Source organism: Cardiocondyla obscurior, unplaced genomic scaffold (genome assembly GCF_019399895.1).
Source record: "Cardiocondyla obscurior isolate alpha-2009 unplaced genomic scaffold, Cobs3.1 scaffold63_0_115461, whole genome shotgun sequence".
NCBI lineage: Eukaryota > Metazoa > Arthropoda > Insecta > Hymenoptera > Formicidae > Cardiocondyla > Cardiocondyla obscurior.
Window position 1 is genome coordinate 31930 of NW_027228809.1, and position 7506 is coordinate 39435.

A 7506-nucleotide genomic window follows, 5' to 3' on the forward strand; every position below is an offset into this window, starting at 1 on the left:
GGGTTCGTCGAATATGCTAGTCATTTTCGACCCCGATGGTTTTTCAAAGAGTTCCGCCCCGGCTCTCGCTTCGCGAGAGACGCAACCTCTTGGTTTTCGCACCGCGCCGACAACCGACGTCTCCCTCTCTCTCCATTATTGTGCCGTAGCCCCCGTAACAGGGGCGGCGGTCCGCGCGTGCTCGGACGCGCGGCCAGGCTGATCGAAGGGCCAAAACGAAGAAGACGCACATTGTTGTCTATTCCTTGATAGAGCGTACTTGGTGCGCGAAGGAACGATTACCCTGAACGGTGGATCACTTGGCTCGTGGGTCGATGAAGAACGCAGCTAATTGCGCGTCAACTTGTGAACTGCAGGACACATGAACATCGACATTTCGAACGCACATTGCGGTCCACGGATACAATTCCCGGACCACGCCTGGCTGAGGGTCGTTTTATCGAAGACAAACTGCTTGCGCGCGCCGTTTCGACGGCCGCGTACGAGCGATTCGTTGGACGTTCGCCCGATCGCGGCGGCCGGCGAGAGAGTTATACCCGCATCCACGAGAAAGAGAAGAGAAGCGAGGAGTCGTCGATGACGCCTTCCCGGGGTATCAGGCACACTACGCACGCTATCCACGCGGCGAGTTGCTGGATTCCATCAGGGTTTTACGAAGGCTCTCGCGCTCTCCGCGCGCGCTCTCTCTATACTCGCGGAACGGCGGCGTACTCTCGCGCCCCCGTTGGGCGTCGTCCGAAATAACGAGGTTTGAGGGTCGAACGAATGAACGACGACCGACCGAAAGATGCGATCGAGAATCGCAGAGAGACGCACGCACGCACACACGCACGGGAGGGAAGGACGTGCGCGGTGGTGATAAACGTGGCGAGCTCTTGCAAGGAGTTTATACGTTATACGTATATACGCGCCGAACGAAAAAGAGTAGATCTGCCTCTCGCGCGCCGCCGCCAGGAGTGAAACAAGCCGACAATTCGTTCGCGCTTGTACTCCCGGAAGGTGGCCTGTGTGCCGCTTGCGGCGCGCGCGGGATCCAAGGCTGATCCACGGAGAAGTAGTTCATAAGGAGCGCGGAGAACCGAGTTTGAGTTTTCCTCTCCTTCTTCGAATGAAGATCGGAGAGGAGAATAGAGGCCGCGAGATAATCGCGCGCCTCCTCGTTCTCCTTCTGCACAGAGCGCATATCGTCGCTTTACCGCCGCCAACGCAAAGGAAACTCGAGAGGAGGGATTTTAGAGATATATACGACGAAGCAAAGATACGAGAGAACCTGACCGTATTATAAGAGAGAGAGAGAGTGGTCGTCGCCGCTGCAGCTGCTGCCGGCCGCCGCCGCAGTCGCGTTGCCGACGCCACCACGACGCGCAAACCGGCCTCCGACGTTCGCGTCGGGCTGGCTGGCCAGTTGTCGTCGTGGTCGGTTGGTTGGCGCGCGCGGGCGCGCGGATCGCGGCGCGGTTGACGCAACGTCGACGAAAGACCACCACGCTCTCGCGGTTGTTCTCTCTGCCTCGTTCGTTTTCTCATTTTCCCTTCGTCTCTTCTTTCAAATATTTTGCGTGCACCGATCGCCCCCTGCGCAGCAAAAGTGTGTGCGAGGTGAGAGATCGCGCGCGGGTCGACCGCGCGTGTTCCCGAGTCCACGAAAGCGCTATGTATGGTAGCAGCTCTTGACCGGGGCACGCGGCGTAGTCTAACCAAGCGCTCGCGCGCGGCGTTTCGCCGCGTTGCGTTTCTCTTTTCTCTCGCGTCGTCGTCGTCGTCGTCTCGCCTTCTTCGTATTATATATATATAGTACAGCCTCACGACAATTTCTTTTGACGACCTCAGAGCAGGCGAGATCACCCGCTGAATTTAAGCATATTATTAAGCGGAGGAAAAGAAACTAACCAGGATTTCCTTAGTAGCGGCGAGCGAACAGGAAAGAGCCCAGCACCGAATCCCGCGGTTCCGCCGCAGGGAAATGTGGTGTTTGGGAGGGTCCGCTTATCCCGAGGTGCCGCGTCGCGTCCAAGTCCATCTTGAATGGGGCCACTTACCCGCAGAGGGTGCCAGGCCCGTAGCGACCGGTGCGCGTCTCGGGAGGATCTCTCCTTAGAGTCGGGTTGCTTGAGAGTGCAGCTCTAAGTGGGTGGTAAACTCCATCTAAGGCTAAATACGACCACGAGACCGATAGCGAACAAGTACCGTGAGGGAAAGTTGAAAAGAACTTTGAAGAGAGAGTTCAAGAGTACGTGAAACCGTTCAGGGGTAAACCTAAGAAACCCAAAAGATCGAACGGGGAGATTCATCGTCAGCGACGCTGGCTTCGCGTCGGTGGGCGATGCCCCGCGGGGCCTCACGGCTCGCGCGCGGGCACGCTGCCGCGCGCCGATGTCCGGCGTTTTCGTCGTCGTGCACTTCTCCCCTAGTAGAACGTCGCGACCCGCTGGGTGTCGGTCTACGGCCCGGGTGCGGTGTCTGACGCGTCGCCGGTAACACGGCACGCCGTCAAACCCTCGGTCGCCCGGCCGGCTGCCCGGCGGTACACGCAAGGTATCAGGCCGCAGCTCTCACACACGCGGGAGTGCGTCGAGGCCGTCGCAAGCGCGCGCCACGGTACACGGAGGCTTACGGACCTAGCGCCGTCACCGGTCCTGGCCCGCTGTTGGTCGTACGGTTAACCTTCGACAGGCCTGCAAACGTTCCCCGGGCAACTCGGGGGACCGATTCCGGTCGGCGACGCTACTGCTTTGGGTACTCTTAGGACCCGTCTTGAAACACGGACCAAGGAGTCTAACATGTACGCGAGTCATTGGGATCAGCGATACCTAAAGGCGTAATGAAAGTGAAGGTCGGCCCTGGTTGTCGACCGAGGGAGGATGGGCCGCGTCGCGATGCGGCTCCGCACTCCCGGGGCGTCTCGTTCTCATTGCGAGAAGAGGCGCACCCAGAGCGTACACGTTGGGACCCGAAAGATGGTGAACTATGCCTGGTCAGGACGAAGTCAGGGGAAACCCTGATGGAGGTCCGTAGCGATTCTGACGTGCAAATCGATCGTCGGAACTGGGTATAGGGGCGAAAGACTAATCGAACCATCTAGTAGCTGGTTCCCTCCGAAGTTTCCCTCAGGATAGCTGGCACTCGGCCGTTCCGCACGGAACGCGCGCGAGTCTCATCTGGTAAAGCGAATGATTAGAGGCCTTGGGGCCGAAACGACCTCAACCTATTCTCAAACTTTAAATGGGTGAGATCTCTGGCTTTCTTGAACTATGAAGCCACGAGCATCTCGGATCAGAGTGCCAAGTGGGCCATTTTTGGTAAGCAGAACTGGCGCTGTGGGATGAACCAAACGCAGAGTTAAGGCGCCCAACTCGACGCTCATGGGACACCATGAAAGGCGTTGGTTGCTTAAGACAGCAGGACGGTGGCCATGGAAGTCGGAATCCGCTAAGGAGTGTGTAACAACTCACCTGCCGAAGCAACTAGCCCTGAAAATGGATGGCGCTGAAGCGTCGAGCCTATACTCTGCCGTCAGCGGCAAGTGGGGCGGCCGTGGGCAGGGCGTGGGTAACTCCTCGCCCGGAGCTTACAGGCCGCCACGAAGCCCTGACGAGTAGGAGGGTCGCGACGGTGTGCGCAGAAGGGTCTGGGCGCGAGCCTGCCTGGAGCCGCCGTCGGTGCAGATCTTGGTGGTAGTAGCAAATACTCCAGCGAGGCCCTGGAGGACTGACGTGGAGAAGGGTTTCGTGTGAACAGCCGTTGCACACGAGTCAGTCGATCCTAAGCCCTAGGAGAAATCCTATGTCAATGACGGCGTACGATACTCTCGTTGTCGCAGAAAAGTCTCGCGCACACAAAAAGCGCGCGCACACGCGAGTGTGCCGTCGCGCGCGGTGAGTGAACTTTGACACACGCCCGTCGGGCGAAAGGGAATCCGGTTCCTATTCCGGAACCCGGCAGCGGAACCGCATACAATTCGGGCCCTCGTAAGAGTGTTCGTCGGGGTAACCCAAAATGACCTGGAGACGCCGTCGGGAGATCCGGGAAGAGTTTTCTTTTCTGTATAAGCGTTCGAGTTCCCTGGAAACCTCTAGCAGGGAGATAGGGTTTGGAACGCGAAGAGCACCGCAGTTGCGGCGGTGTCCGGATCTTCCCCTCGGACCTTGAAAATCCAGGAGAGGGCCACGTGGAGGTGTCGCGCCGGTTCGTACCCATATCCGCAGCAGGTCTCCAAGGTAAAGAGCCTCTAGTCGATAGACTAATGTAGGTAAGGGAAGTCGGCAAATTGGATCCGTAACTTCGGAATAAGGATTGGCTCTGAGGAGCGGGGCGTGTCGGGCTTGGTCGGGAAGCGGGTCTGGCTGACGTGCCGGGCCTGGGCGAGGTGAACTATCGGCGTTCTCGCGCCGGTTCAGGGATCCGAGCTCGGTCCCGTGCCTTGGCCTCCCGCGGATCTTCCTTGCTGCGAGGCTTCCGTGGCGGCGCGAGCCGTCGTGGTCGTCCTCTTCGGCCGCCATTCAACGCTCAGCTCAGAACTGGCACGGACTAGGGTAATCCGACTGTCTAATTAAAACAAAGCATTGCGATGGCCCTCGCGGGTGTTGACGCAATGTGATTTCTGCCCAGTGCTCTGAATGTCAACGTGAAGAAATTCAAGCAAGCGCGGGTAAACGGCGGGAGTAACTATGACTCTCTTAAGGTAGCCAAATGCCTCGTCATCTAATTAGTGACGCGCATGAATGGATTAACGAGATTCCCACTGTCCCTATCTACTGGGAGGGACCGCTATCTCTTCTAGGACGTCACTGGACGCCCTCTGGTTTGATCTCGCGTTAGTGCCGGGACTATCCCGGTGCCCGCACATTAAACCGACGACCCAGCTTTGGCAGGGATAGACTGAGAGTAACAGGTCTCTCGATTTATCCTGAGCCAGCGTTTGTAGATGCTCGAGTCCTTCGGGGAAACTCGACAGCGTTTATACCACAAGCAGGCCGAGGGCAGCCAAAAAGGAATGAGGCAGGCATGTGTCTCTGGCTGTTCGAGGAATTCCCCTTGTGAAGAAGCTGCGTCGGCGTCCTAGCTTTACGAAGTCTAGGCGTCGGGCTGGGCCACCGTCGTCTGGAATCTGCAATTCCTAGCACTTGGGAACAGGTGCGTTGTGCAAACGCGAGTGATGCAGTGGGTTGATAGTGGGTCTTTGCGTTAGTGGTCGGGACGTGATGCGATTATATAGCCTCTCACGTTCAAGTCATAGCTCTGCCTCCTCGTGGCACTCCCGGGCAACGCTTTTGCGGCAAAACGGGCTATGGCGAACTTTCTTCCCTATCCAATATCCTATCCTAGTGTTGCTTGGTTGGCGCGGATTGTGTGTGGAATGCCTCGCTTGCGGGGCCTCTGCGCGCTTTCTGTGCCTTCTGGGCTGCACTTCTCTTTTTCCCCTTTTATCCACTTTCTTCTGGGCGGCCCATCTCTCTTTCGATCTCTCCTCCTTTCGTTTGCGGAAGGCTGAGGGACAGGGGCTGCTGCACGAGCTTCCCGGGCCCGGCGCTTCACAATGTGAGGTGACGGAACTGGGAGCTTTTAATCTTTTCTTTTACTTTTCAGGTTTTCTCGGGGAATATCCCCACCAACTATTATGGACGGCACAACCAGCAGATATAATCTGCGCAGCTCTCGGATGGCTGCGCACCGGCACGGGGGGGGTCCCTTCGTTGCGCCGTCATCGTTGGTTGGTGGGTCGGCCCCCCCGGGTCGTCATCCAGCGACGCCCACCACCCCCGCCTCACATGCACCGCGGGTGCGAGGACTTCGGGGACTGCTTCCGCGAAGAATTTAATCTCGGGTATCGGTCTTCGTACCGTCAGGGTGACTCTCACCAGATGTGATAGGGTTAATATTTTAGGTAGGTCAATGACACAGGTTAGTCATTACGTAGGCAGGAAGTCTTCACCGGTAATCTTCAATCGGGTGGACAGTCAGATAGCAGATTCCGCGAGCCTCGCGAGCGTCATAGCAAAGCAGGTAGGGCCCCACGTAGATTTAGGGAAAGGTCGGACTTCAGATACCTCAATTCTTCAAAATTGGGACTTGAGTGGGAACGATAGTGCTCCTGCGTCCTCTGCAATTTCTTTTTCCACGGGAGTTAGGGTGCTACAGTTGAACATGCGTCGTTCAACTGTAGTGACGGGTGAGGTGCGTCAGCTCGTTGCCGAAAAGCGACTTGACGTCCTGTTATTGCAGGAACCATACGTCAGGAAGCAGGGCAAGGGTCACACCTTCTATGGATTAGGTTCTGGGATGAAAGTCGCTGCTGTACGAACACATCGCCCGTGGGCGGCAGTAGCAGTCTGCAATCCCAATTTTGATTTTCTCTTTGTTTCGCAGCTTAGCACTTCTCATTGTGTTTGCGCAGAGCTGCGGACCCCCAGCTTTTCGTTCTACGTCGTGTCGTGCTATTTTCAGTACCGTGACGAGATTGAGAAGCACCTCAGACACCTCGAGATGGTGTTTCATTCTCTGAGGGGGAAGAGGGTTTTAGTTGCGGTAGATGCCAATGCCCGCTCATCGCTCTGGGGTCCCCAGCAGACAGATGAAAGAGGTGCCAGATTTGAGGACCTTATCAGGGCGTTTGGCTTAAATGTTGTGAATCGCGTTGGACAGCCGCCCACTTATTGGACGCCAAGGGGTTCGTCATACATCGACGTGACTCTGGCTTCGCCATCCATGTCCCGATTCATCAGGGAATGGAAAGTTAGATGCGGTTGGACGACTAGTGATCACAATGCCGTAGACATCGGTTTGGGGATGCCGAAAAAGTCGGGCGGGGATCGGTGTGTCGCGAACTCTCGGTTCGATGTACGTCGGGCTGACTGGGAGCGATTCGCCGGGAGCCTGACAGACCTTTCTAGGTCGAAACTCGGGGTCCTTGAGCTGGTGTCGGCGGAAGATGTGGAAACGATGGCAGAAATGCTTGAGGGCGTCCTTTTGGAGGCCTGCACAGCGGCAATGCCACGTAGACGTGTACATAAGAAGTCCAACCCGTGGTGGACAAAAAGGTTGACAATCATCAAAAAGTCAGTGTATCGGCTTCGTCGTGACTTTCAAAATGAAAGCGATGTTTTGTTACGTTGCGCCAAAAAGGAAAAATACCGCTCTTCTTTGCGGAAGTATTCTAGAGAAGTTAGGGAAGCTAAACTTTCAAGTTGGCGTAAATTTGTCACGAAAACCGGAAACAGAGAACCTTGGGGTTTTGTTTACCGGCATCAGGCCGATAAGTGTAGGACGGACGATGTAATTAGTTCACTTAGACAAGGCGAATGCTCCACCATGACTTTGGAGGAGACAGCCGGATGTCTTTTAGATGTCCACATTCCGGACGACCGGGTTATAGATGACACGCCGATGCAGCGTGAGATTCGCGAACGTGCAGTTCAGGCACCGGATTCGGCTGATGCCTCTTCGTTTACTGCGATGGAGGTGGCCTCGACGATTAGGACTTTCAAAAATAATAAGGCCCCAGGACCG

General features: G+C 56.5%; 1 non-coding gene and 1 pseudogene across 1 annotated transcript; both read left to right on the forward strand.

Moving 5' to 3' along the window:
• The first annotated feature begins 279 nt into the window (after positions 1 to 279).
• Positions 280 to 434, forward strand: LOC139112903 (5.8S ribosomal RNA). The gene has a single exon (XR_011547515.1). It is a non-coding gene; the product is annotated as a 5.8S ribosomal RNA (ribosomal RNA).
• A 1387-nt stretch (positions 435 to 1821) lies between these two features.
• The window catches only part of LOC139112904 (large subunit ribosomal RNA), a 9222-nt pseudogene continuing 3537 nt past the window's right edge, over positions 1822 to 7506 (forward strand).